The sequence below is a fragment of the Poecilia mexicana genome, unplaced genomic scaffold, assembly GCF_051168715.1.
Source record: "Poecilia mexicana isolate PSO_F unplaced genomic scaffold, ASM5116871v1 scaffold_20, whole genome shotgun sequence".
Classification (NCBI taxonomy): Eukaryota; Metazoa; Chordata; class Actinopteri; order Cyprinodontiformes; family Poeciliidae; genus Poecilia; species Poecilia mexicana.
Genome location: NW_028263389.1, coordinates 15,492,322 through 15,499,775, shown reverse-complemented (window position 1 = coordinate 15,499,775; position 7,454 = coordinate 15,492,322). Strand labels below are relative to the sequence as shown.

The window sequence follows — 7,454 nt, the reverse complement described above, 5'->3', positions numbered from 1 at the left end:
GCATGTGATTTAATTTAATGCACTATGAAATAATTAAATGTGAAAAATGTGATCAGTGGTTAAAAAAAAGGTGTTTGAGTGCACAATACATGACCTAAAAAACAAAACAAACAATTACAGTAATAGTCAACCAAACTCACCAGAATATCAATTTTTGGACTGGCATCTGATTTTTGAGACTGGTCCATTTTGTGGTTTCCGTCAACTCCATGAATGTAATAATGATAAATGTGCCTGAAAAAAAATATATAAAAAAGCACTATTATGTCCCATGCTTCTGACATGCCTGGGTTCATACTCTATTTGATATGAGTGAGCAAACTCACGCTAGCTGTCTGGTCCACTCATGAAAATCATCTTTTAGATATTTGATGTGATCAGGACAGACTCCTGTTATAACAACAGCAGTGAAGCTTTCCTTCCTGGTTTCCTCCTTGATGATGTCTTGAAGGTAGCGCTCCTCGTGTGTTATGTGCGAGAAGTCACCAGGCTGCCGCGAGAGGGTAAAATGAGATGTGCAGCTTATCAGTGAATTCACCAAACACTTTCATTAAAATTTCTCACCTTCCTGTTTAAGATGGTCCCTTTGTAAACATCCTCTTTGTTCTTCTCTTTTTTCTCAAACTCGTCCTTTGATAGAACCAGCTCATGGACATCTGGAGAGTTTCTTGGTTTGGTGATCATCTGATAGTTACAAAATGCTATGGTTCATTATAGAGATACACCGATTTTTTTTTACACATTCAAAAAATATGAGAAAAGATTTATTCAAAACCATTTATGGAAGAATTTATGGTTGAAGTGAGGCAGTAAGGCAGCAAAAATCAGGGCTGCCTTACATGGCAGCCATAGAGTGAACATCACTCTATGGCTGCCAGATTTGGATGTCAAAATGTTCCATTTTCTGAAATACTGTTTTAATTTTGCTCCAGACTGATTTGCTCATCAGTCCACAAAATATTTCCCCAAAAGTCTTAGGGATTATCAAGCACTTTCTTGGCAAATGTATTGTTTTTGGTCAACAGCGGTTTTTACCTCACCCCTCTTTAATAGATGTACTACCATGAATGGCAACCAACAATGCGCATGCTGTAAACATCGAGTTGGCCAGTATTCCTTCACAAAGATGTGAGAGACAGAAAACATCAGCTAAAAGTGGGATAAGAGGTATTGAATCACGGTGTGTAATTTTCACCCACAGAGCACTTTTCTGCTTAATTCTGTTCTCCCATTCAGACTGACAATGTTTTTAAAAGGTTTAAAATTAAGGCTTATTCGTGTCCAACAATAATCTTTGTAACAAAACAACACATTTTAAATGGTTTCATAAGCACACTCACTCTGACTGAGTTTCCAATGTGGAACGCTGCTTGTTTACCCCCAACTCCAAAGTAGGATATATTGCTGTTGAGACTGCGACGTACAGGTTCAGGACGAGTGTAACCCTCTCTTTCACTAGATCCCCAAAAAGATTTCCAAGAAACAAGTCAGGTAATGTGACAGAATTATGTTTTTATACAAAAAGCTATTGAAGTGGACACATTCACTGGCAAGTCTGCAACGAACCTTTCAGATGTGCTGTTTTCCCTTGTGAACTTAGAGAGTCTGTAAACAGCCCAGTTATTGAGCTGCTTGGAGGTCATCCCGCATCCATTGTCCAACACAACGACAGCAGACTTCCCACATGTTTTGTCAAAAAGCTGTCCAGAATAGAAAGGAAAAAACACTACAAGTTATGCAGAATTATTAAAACAGAATTCAGGGGTTTCTACTTTGGTTAATACTCAATTTATTGTGCAAAACACAATCAATTGTGTTAATGAACATGTTCAAGTTTTCATTCACACAAAACTTCTACACATTTTGTCTTAATATAATCACAAACTGTTGAGTGTTTCCCGATAAATTTATCACCTAAATTTATCGGGAATTTAGGTGATAATACAAAGTAATTCATAATTGTACAGAGGAAGGAAAATTAATATTCAAAATTTTTGCCAATAAATGTTAAAAGTCATGTTGCTACTATGTACTTACTCCTCTTTAATCTGGCATTCCTAAATTATGTCAAAAACGTATGCTGTAAACATCAAGTTGATAGTAAAATTTTCAAAAGTAAGAAGCAGAACCAACCAGCCTTATCTCTATACTCCTGACTCCAGTGATTTTTGCTGTGGCTGAAAGAGCATTGTCCACCAGCTGAGCAAGAGCGCAGGCTGAAAAAAGATGACACAAAGACACCAAAAGCTTAAGGTAATAAGCTGCATTCCCTGTTCCCAAATTATGAGCATCACTTTAATTACATTAATACCCACGCAGGGATTTCTGGCCCTCAATAAAGTACTCATCTGTCCCACTTTCAATCAGTGTGTTGTAGTGAGGAATGAAGTTAATCTCTTCTTCTATTGAAGCAGGCAGGACTTGGTTTGGTTTTCGTAGCAGATAGAGGGTGGTGCCATCTTTCAGTTTATCTGAAATGAGTGAAAGAATAATATTCCATGTTCTCATTAGTGTCTTCCTCTGTTTCATAAACATGAACAGGTTTACTTACCAAATTTATCAGCATCCACTATTATTCTGTCAGTTGTTGTCAACACAAATGTCTCATTTGAAGGGACAGAAAATGTCTGTGGGGACAAAAAACAATGATATATTATCTGGTTGAAGAATTTTTGAGAACACACACTAATGTGGCATGAAAACTCCTGGCCATTTATTTGGGTTGAGATCAGTGGTGCTCACTCATGTTGGAACATTAACATGATAGGAAGTCCTGATTTTATTATGTAAATGCATGGAGAATACTTTTTGTAATTCATGTAATTTTCAAATTAACTTATCAGTTATATGTGGAGAATACAAATACCCAACCATTTTTAAGCTTTCCCTTTTGTAAAGAAATGAGAGGTCTGTAATGTTTATTGTAGGTACACTTCAACAGTGAGAGACAATTAGTGTTTTAAAATGCTAATTATTCTTTCTCAGAACCATAAAATATGGATTTTTGGACTTTTTAAAAATTGTGTTTCTCACAGTTGAGGTGCACCTATGATGAAATATTTTAATGCTGAAATTTATCATTAGAACAAATATTGTACTTTTCAAGATGACAATTTCCAGATGCTTAAGAATTTTTATGACATAAGTAATGATACATTTAAAACAGGCAATTTCAAAGTGTTAGAGTATTTTTAAAACCCATATTCAAAAAATTCAATTCAAGTGTCTGCATACATCAGCAATTTCTTATATAAAAAAACAAAACAAACAAATACAACATTAAAAATACTGAGCTCAGAGTTAAAGGAATAAATTAAAAGCTGATTTAACTGTTAGTGATTTCACACCAAGGGGATTCCAGTGTAAGCAAAAGTGTCAAGCCAGTCTTACAATTCCTCTTAAGAGATTTTCAATTGCATTCATATAGCAAATGGCTCCTGCCAAAATAATACCTATGAAGAGCTATTATTACCTTTTGAACAACTTGCACAAAGCCATTGAAGTCCAAACCGCTGGTTTTCAAAGTTTTTCTGACGGTCTTTTCAAAGCGGCAGTCGTTCACTTGGATCATCTTGCCTTCTTACTGCATTGAGACTGCAAGAGCGGTAAAACTGTGATGTTTAGTACAGTGGCCCTGAGATGCAAAGCACTACAACATTAACGAAGCACAATTACAAATTACGAAAGCACTAAAACATACGGTGGCCGACAGGTGCAAATGCGCAGCAACAGAGAAAACATGCAAACAAAAAAAAGACACGCGCACAAATGAAATAAACATAAAAATAGACGCAAACAAAAAGCAAATAAAATGCAGCAAACAAAAAAGAATACAACCACAAATGAAATGCAGCAAACAAAAGAAAAGATGCAAACAAAAAGGGCTGAAAACGGAAGTAGAGGGAGTCGAACAAAAAACAGCTGTGTCCAAATTTAGGGTCTGCATCCGGGTTTTCAGAAAAGCAGCAATGGCGGCAAAATTATTTTTGGTGTATTACACTTAAAATTACACAAAATGATTTTTTACAATGTTTTTAGGCGAGAATGTAGACGTATAGATCTGAAATATCTGCTGGGTTAATCAATAAATCACATACAATATTGCTCCGACGTTTTCGGAGATGTCTGCTCCCGCTGCATTAACAGCCAGGTCCCCTCGCCAGCTGGCCAGGAGCTCCAGGTTCGGTACACCGAGAGAGAACCTATGTCTCCCGGCAAATCGTTTTAAAAACTCCCGATAGTTTTCCCCTATGAGTGGAGATGAAACACAGATATTAAGCCAGGTAATAGCTGTAAAATTATTTGGTTCACTAAAGTATTTAATTTATTCCTGGGCAAATGGGTTTGACTGATTAAAGCTAAGCCTTGGTGCATTTCGTTTGTATGCGTCTCTCTTTTTCGTTTGCGTCTCTTTTTTGTTTGCTGCCTATCATGTGTGGTTGTATTCTTTTTCGTTTGCGTCTATTTTTGTGTTTGCTGCATTTAATTTGTGCACGTCTTTTTTTTTTTTTTTTTGTTTGCATGTTTTCTCTGTTGCTGCGCATTTGCACTTGTCGGTCACCGTACAACTTTTCCGAAGATAAAATCTCAATGGAACTAGTTTTCTATCTAGTTTTGAGCATAGATTCTCTCCATTATGAAATGCCCATTTTCTGATTCAGAGACTGTGGTTAAAGTTCTGCTGTTAGAATCCACCCACCAAAAACAGAAACACCTACTGCAACTGAGACACCCACCTGGGTTGTGCAGAGCTCTTCTTTCTGCTGTCTGTAGGTTTCACCGCCTTCTTCTTGTCGGTTGGCAACAAACTGTTAGTAGAATTACCGCCACTTACTGGTATGGAGTGTGGTTCTTCTTCTTCTTCTGATTTTATTGGCGGGTGACATCTAACGTTAAGATGTATTATCGCCATCTACTATGCTGGAGTGTGGATCAGAGTATCTCCCTTTAATCTAAATTCTCATAAATAATCGTGTTTCCTTCAAAAAATTTATAACTGCTTTATTTATTTTATGTTTAGTTAATATCTTGTTTCATTTTAATGTCTCTATATCATATTTCATAATTTCTCGCCTTAGCTTCTCTCTACTTGCTGCGTACTTTTCACAATGAATTATTACATGTTCTACTGTTTCCATATCCCTACCGCACTCACAACTACCTGTTGGATGTTTCCCTATCAAATGTAATGTTTTATTTAATCCGGTATGTCCAATCCTCAATCTTGTCATTATCACTTGTTCTTTTCGGTTTTCTCCAATTATTTCCATATTTCCTACTTTCTTTTGTATATTAAATAAATGACGACCTTTAGTTCCTTCCTCCCACAATTGTTGCCATTCAGACTTAATTTTTCTCTTAATAACTGATTTTATTTCAGATTTACAATATGCTATTTCCATAATTTCCTTTTGTTTTAAAGACTCTTTAGCTAAATGGTCTGCTATGTCATTCCCTTCTATGTCCTTATGAGCAGGTACCCACATAAACCTAATCTTTATTCGAATTTGTGTTATTCTAAGTATTACTTCAAAAATTTCATGTACTAAATCCATACGAGTTTCAGATGACCTATTTAAAATAGACATTAAGGATGATAATGAATCTGAACATATAAGAACATTTTCAATTCTATTTTGTTCTATCCACTGTAAGGCCATCAGGATTGCTAACATTTCCACTGTATAAACAGATAAATAATCAGATGTTCTTTGCTTCTTAACTATACCTAGTTCAGGAATAACATAAGCAAATCCAGTTTTATTTGAAACTAAATCTTTTGATCCATCTGTATATATAACTGTAAATGATTTATACATATTCCTAATTCTGTTATTCACAAAATTTTCCCAATTATTATTTTTATTTATCTGCATTTCTTTATAAACTTCTAAATCTACATTCACACATGGAAATAGCCAATAAGGTGTATTTGAATATGGCACCGCAGCAGAGTATGTCTTTCCCTGTATACCTATTTCCTTAATGCATTTATCTGCTGCCCAGGCAAAACAGTCTATTTTAGCTTTTTCACTCTCCCAGCAAGGTTTCAGCGTTCTTACTGCTGTATTGTTTTCCTCCTTATGCCCCTGCAAACTTACCCAATAATTCAACATAATTTGCTTTTGCCTCAAATATAAAGGAATCTCCCCCATTTCCACCTGTACTGCTAAAGATGGAGATGTCTTTAAAGCTCCACAACATACTCTCAAAGCTTGATTCTGAATAACTTCTAATTTATTAATCATTGTTTTTGCGGCTTGCCTGTAAACTACACATCCATAGTCCAAAACTGATCTGATCAGAGCCATATAGATCTTTTTTAAATTAATTGTATTTGCACCCCAATCTACTCCTGTTAAACATCTCATTATATTTATAACTTTTTTACATTTCCCTTCAATATACTTAATGTGATCATTCCATAAAAGCTTGGAATCAAATATGATTCCTAAAAAACAAAATTTACTCACTTTTTCTATTTTTTTCCCCATACATTTTTAAATCCATTTCCTCAATCTTCTTTCTACCAAACATGACAGTCTTTGTTTTATTTACTGAGAATTTAATTCCCCATTTATAAGCCCAATTTTCAACAGATTTAATAGCTTTTTGCATTTTCTCATACACTAATCTTACGTTTCTCCCTTTCCTCCACAAGGCTCCATCATCAGCAAATAATGACTGCTTGACATCCTGATCTACCTCTTCGAAAACATCATTAATCATAATTGAAAACAATAAAGGACTGATAATGATTCCCTGTGGAGTACCATTATCAATTTTATATTTATTGGACCTTTTTACTCCCAACTGTACCTGTATAACTCTGTTCAACAAAAAATTTCTAATCCAATTATAAGCCCTTCCTGTAATCCCCATTTTATATAATTTTATAAGCAACCCATCCTTCCATACCATGTCATATGCTTTTTCAATGTCAAAGAATATTGCTACCACTATTTCCCTATTAATTTGGGCTTTTCTAATATCTGATTCTAAGCAGATAACTGGATCCATTGTACTCCTTCCTTTTCTGAATCCACTTTGACACGGGGACAGAAGTCCTTTACTTTCTATATAGTATGTAATCCTTTCTATTATCATTCTCTCCATAATCTTTCCTAAACATGAAGTAAGTGCAATTGGTCTATAACTTAAAGGGTTTGTTGGAGCTTTCCCCAGTTTAATAATTGGGACAATAATTGCTTCTTTCCAATTAGATGGTAATCTCCCTTCTTCCCAGATCTTATTAAATAAACCTAGAAGTTTTCCTTCAGCCTGACTCCCTAAATGTTTTAGCATAATATAGCATATCTGATCTTTCCCTGGTGCTGTTAGTCCTGATCTCAGTATTGCTTTCTTCATTTCCTGCATAGAAAAATAAACATCCATTACATTACCTGGGTTTGTTCTGTCTTCTAAAATACCATTATTTGCTCTTCTTGTCTGTT

At 35.2% G+C, this 7,454-nt stretch overlaps 2 long non-coding RNA genes across 2 annotated transcripts; both read right to left on the bottom strand.

The window, feature by feature from the left end:
- Window positions 1-108: 108 nt before the first annotated feature.
- Window positions 109-679, bottom strand: LOC148153419 (uncharacterized). Its single transcript, XR_015761574.1, has 3 exons — window positions 565-679; window positions 327-490; window positions 109-234 (listed from the first exon to the last, which is right to left on the bottom strand). It is a non-coding gene; the product is annotated as an uncharacterized LOC148153419 (long non-coding RNA).
- A 1,345-nt stretch (window positions 680-2,024) lies between these two features.
- Window positions 2,025-3,875, bottom strand: LOC106911947 (uncharacterized). The gene is made up of 3 exons (XR_015761573.1): window positions 3,473-3,875; window positions 2,552-2,627; window positions 2,025-2,471 (listed from the first exon to the last, which is right to left on the bottom strand). It is a non-coding gene; the product is annotated as an uncharacterized LOC106911947 (long non-coding RNA).
- Between the last annotated feature and the right edge of the window lie 3,579 nt (window positions 3,876-7,454).